Below are 4,941 nucleotides of genomic sequence, written 5' to 3'. Positions count from 1 at the left end.
TCTCCATCGTGGGTATGAGACAGCTTTACTAAGTTACAGCAACAACTAGAAAAATTCCCCGCATTGGGTATGAGCCACCATTACTGAGCAGAAGCAGAAGAGGAAGAAGAAGCAGGCGTTGTTCTGCAGGGGGAATGAGCAATGGATGTTCCAGAAATTTTATCATTTGGCGGCACTTTGTTAGGGTATAGCCACAGGGATGTCTGCTCTGCTGTGTTCGATTACATCACTGAAACAAAAAGATTACCGTGTTAGTCTATTTATCTCTGTCCATAATCTTGATTCGAAATCTGTTATTATTTATCTTAGAAACTAGCGAAACGATAGTCTGTCCGCTTGCTCCTTCAACAATTACATTTTGTTAACCTAAATTAAAGATTTGTTTAGTATAATTGGTGATTACCTTAAGCATCCTGCCGCCCGGTTCTTGGCCCATCCCCCTTTGTGGGTGAGCGCCATCAAGTCGAGGACATCATCATCATCATCATCATATCGGATTTTCTTACAAAAAGAAGGTAAGGCGCGCTACGCGATCCCAGTATTTGACGTTTCTCGAGGATTGTAACTAGGCTACCGTTCCTTTTGCATCGAGGTTTGGATTTAATTATACGTTGGCACGATGAGAAACGCCACCTCCAAACATCCAAGTAAACTTGAAAAGGACCATTAAGTTAAGCGCCACGACAGTTAGATTAAGCATGCCCTGCACGCAGTTGAGGAGTTTGCGTGAACTCCGATATCTTCTTGCGGTGATTACAGATGTGTTTTGAGAAAGTTAAAAAATTCTTATTGCGTCGTGAACATATCAGGTGTGTAATAACTTCATAAGTCTATGAGGCGAAACGATCAGGGCACCGATTTTTGGTCCCTGGAGGTGCGCTGTTAGCCAATAGCCAAGAAAGCCGGCCGATGGGATCATTATGCCGCGTGTCTTAATTGATAAAAGAACGCCAACGTCGTAGTAATGTGGATTGGAGACCTTTTGGCAGCTTTCGTGCCCGGTGCCTTTCATACCCTTTTTCACAAGTCTTATGTACAATAATTTCAGAAATGTTTGTAGTAACACGAAAGCCTTAATTGTCTCGTTGAGAGACTCCTTGAGCGACACACGGCAGGCGAACGAAGTGATAAAACGTTTCACGTGACCTACGTTCACTAACGACGTCATGCGATGACATAACCGTGTGCCGTGATCACGATGTCATGTGACGCCACTATGGCATAGACATGGGGACGTCATCATATGGCATAGACATGGGAGAAGGGCTTGACCGGCCTTTCTTTTCCGGCAAGGTGACCTACCGTTTTCTCACGCCTGCCCTACCTGTTTCTCAGTCTCTCTTTTTGTCCTCTTAGATTCACGAGACCCATTTGTCCTGCTGTAGAAAAATGTTAGTGGTGATTCGTCGTAACGTAACGTTTTCCTCTGGATGCTGCTCGCGTTATTTTCATTTATGGTGATTATTACTATTTATTATTATTTTTGCGAGCGCCCTTGTTTTTACATGACTACGCAACAGCGTAGAAATCCACAAAACCGTTCCATCCACAAAACCGTTCCACTTATCTGCCTGTTGAACGAGGACTTTTTGCTCTTTACATCCAGTAGATCCAGCGCCAACAATTGGTGTCTCATTCGACCTGACGCCGAGAGAGCGGCGTCAGCAGACCCGGATGCTCGCTTGAAGAACCGTCTTCTTTCTAGAGAAGCAACAAAGCAGTCATGGGAGAGGCTGACGAGGAAGGTATGAATCGACCGACGTCCTTTACGTCAATTTCTTTCGTGTATGTATTTGTGCAAAGAAACAAGAGAGCGGTGTTTCAAAGCAAATCGTTCAATAAGCGCACGCAATTACTCACGAATATGGCCGCAAGAGGTACCCCATACTGAGATCTGAGCATAAGGGCCGAAAATCCATCACTACCACTCGAACTAAATCAATTGCGAAAGTACTTGTGTTTGTTAGGCCTAGGTTTACTCGTTTCACACCATGAAAGCTTTCAAAGAGGCGTATGCAGGGTTTTCCATTTAGGGGGGGGGGGGGACGAAGTCTCACCGCAGCTCCCCCCCATATCTCGAGCTCAAAAGAGAAGCAACACATGCAAAAATGAAAACAAAGTGATCACGTGCTTCTCAAAACGACCTGCCTTTGGTCCCTGGCCATGTGATGGTAATGGTGGGAAGCAAACTGTTCTTGGAATGCAACATCAGTGGTACTCTGCCACCATTATCGTTATAAACGTGCACTGCCATAAGTGTGCGCACTAAACAGTGACGGGACAGGTCCGCCAGAGAAAAAGGGACTGGGAAGGCTTGGCGCCCCTCTCAGATGACCGGAGGGTGGCCTCTGCTTCCCCCCTGCGCGCCTATGGCAGCAGTACAATGAACTGCTCTACACTCTAAGGAAAAAAAAAGAGAGCCCTCTGACTCCTTTGAATTAGTCTTGACTTGCCACGTATATGACTCTCATTAAAGAGGGACGTCAACTCTATTTGGGAGTCACTATACTCTCTTCTGAGAGTCGTAGGACCCACAAGAGAGTTAAAGTGTCTCTGTAAAGAGAGTCATGTATGTGGCAAGTCAGGACTACTCGAAAGGAGTCAAAGGGCTCTTTTTTTCTTAGAGTGTACAGTATACACAAAACTGCCGTTTCAAAGGAGTTAAATGCACTGTAAGCTACTACCTTGCCCCGATGGAGAGTTGCGTCTTTATTAGTGCTGCCAAAATAAAGTTTTAGAATCCAGCGAAGCTTCTTTGAATGTCGTATTATTCCAAGAAGCTACCAGGCCATTAAACTTGGGCATCTTGCTGATATATTCGATGTATACTATGTAGTACACGTGTCATGCAATTAGAACCGCACACCTAGGAGAAAAAAGTGGCATATCCTATCACGTCATCAGTTGAGTCTGGCACTTATGAAGCAAATTTCAGGCGTCCAAGCGGCGACCTTCGCTAGACGGCGTCCGAAATTCGCGCACGCGCCGCCAACCCGCCGCGATGAGGCATTTTAGCCTGCTGCTGGAGCTGCCGGAAGCGTCTAGCGCGCGGCGACCGGCCCCAACCAATCAAGAGTCATCGCTTCTCGTCTCTGCCTCCTGGTCAGGCCCGAAGCCAGGGGGAGGGCCCTAGCCCCCCCCCCCCCGGAAATTTTGGTGAAGTAGGTGTCTTTACCAAAAATAAATGATGAAAATGGGTGTTTTTCTCAAACAGTCAAGATTTTCAGCAAGTGCCCTCCCCCCCCCCCCCCCCCATCGAAAAAAATTCCTGGCTGCGGGCCTGCTCCTGGTACTGATGGCGGCAGCATTCGCGGTTGGTCGTGCCACTAAAACTCGCGTACATTAGGGATACGTTTTGAATCGCCTTGCTAAAGGCCTGTGTCGTTGCACGTGGTGTGCGCAGGTTCCGTCCCCACAGTCGTCGCAAGGTCAGCGGGGGGCTCTGGCTACGAAAAGAGCACGACGGAGCGGCAGCCACCCCAGGAGATGCTCAGGGGGCTCGCCGAGTTTCCGTGCTTCTGCACCACCCTCACACTGGCGGCCACCACACTCACGGTGGCTCTTCCCATGATCCTGCGCGACGATCTACCTCCATGCCGAGAGCCTCGCTGCTTTCATTACGCCCGCGAGATGGCCCTCTCGGTCGACCCGGGCACGGACCCCTGCAACGACTTCTTCAGGTATAGGCACGACATGGCGGGCAGTCTATATGACAAGAAAGTTGTAGCGCAACTATGTGTATAACGCGGCATAATTATCGGAGTTATCGGCATGATTATCGGATTGGAGTAGGAGAAGAAACGCTTTATCTCAGGAGAGAAGGGGGTAAGGCGGAGAAGCCTAACTGTGGTAGGTCTCTGCTACCCTCGTGGCCCAAGCCAGAATCCGTTCCTGGACCTCGGGTACTGAGTTGGGCACAGAAACCTCCTACTGCTGATGACTACATTAATATTCACATATTTGGGTGCTGAATACTGAGTAGAGCTCCACGCAATGGGACCGAGATAAGCTCCTTGCTCAACTGTTTCAAGGAGCGCCTCGCGTTACAAACAGCATTGGAGCTATTGCGGGGCACACAATAGTCCTATCGAACTCTGGTGTCACGCGATGAGCAGACGCCGAACAGGCAGTGCCACTGGACACTAGAGTCAATGTCTGCGCTCCCTGCGGTGCTTTCTTTCCCTTATCCCGAGCCCCCTTCTTCTTTTTATAACTTGCTTTTCGGTCTTCCAGTATTGTGGTTTCGGGAGATTAAGCAAAGCGTACACATGCAAGCACCTTAGAAAGGTTCGAATATACAAGCACTTTCATACAATGATTTGAGAAAGCCATCCTCGTGAACATACGAGCTGCTAAGGAAGGCATTTTCTGTCTTGACGAAGACAAGTCCATTTGTCGAAACGTCGACTCCTACGACATTCCCTGTTCAACGGCTTGTCATAGCTTGAAGCCTCGATCTTCCCCGGCACTTCTGAATTGTTTGGATTTTGTGGTTTCTGGCGTGTTTCGATAAAATAATCGGCACTTTCCCATACTTGGTCATGAATATTTGTTTAACCTTAGGGCGCCCTTGCTATCAGGCTCGCCAAAATTTCTGCTTAACCAGGACGCTCAATCTCGCGGGGCAGCCTGAGTATTTTGCTATGTTATTCCTGTTTATTCATTTGCTTTTGCATATATTCATGTCTTTTTTTCAACAGTGAGTATTGCCATTAAGCTCTGTACTGATTTTATTGTTATCGCTAATCAAGTTAACACGTTACTGTTCACACGTCCGTATAGTGTTGCTGCATTTTGTAATCACCCCATTAATGTAGTAACAGGAGGTCCCCCTGTCAGTTTCTCCGAATGTCTGGGGCTTTCTGCTGTAGTATGCGACCTTCTGATGTGACCAGCACTTGTCCTGTGCGGTCACATCAGAAGGTCCTCTATCTCGTGTCT

At 47.8% G+C, this 4,941-nt stretch overlaps 1 long non-coding RNA gene across 1 annotated transcript; it reads left to right on the top strand.

The window, feature by feature from the left end:
• The first annotated feature begins 492 nt into the window (after window positions 1–492).
• Window positions 493–3,444, top strand: LOC125759754 (uncharacterized). The gene is made up of 3 exons (XR_007417390.1): window positions 493–515; window positions 1,607–1,745; window positions 3,404–3,444. It is a non-coding gene; the product is annotated as an uncharacterized LOC125759754 (long non-coding RNA).
• Window positions 3,445–4,941: the final 1,497 nt, after the last annotated feature.

The sequence above is a fragment of the Rhipicephalus sanguineus genome, chromosome 9 (genome assembly GCF_013339695.2).
Source record: "Rhipicephalus sanguineus isolate Rsan-2018 chromosome 9, BIME_Rsan_1.4, whole genome shotgun sequence".
NCBI lineage: Eukaryota > Metazoa > Arthropoda > Arachnida > Ixodida > Ixodidae > Rhipicephalus > Rhipicephalus sanguineus.
Note: the sequence above shows the minus strand (reverse complement) of the source record. Positions and strands in the feature narration are given on the sequence as shown.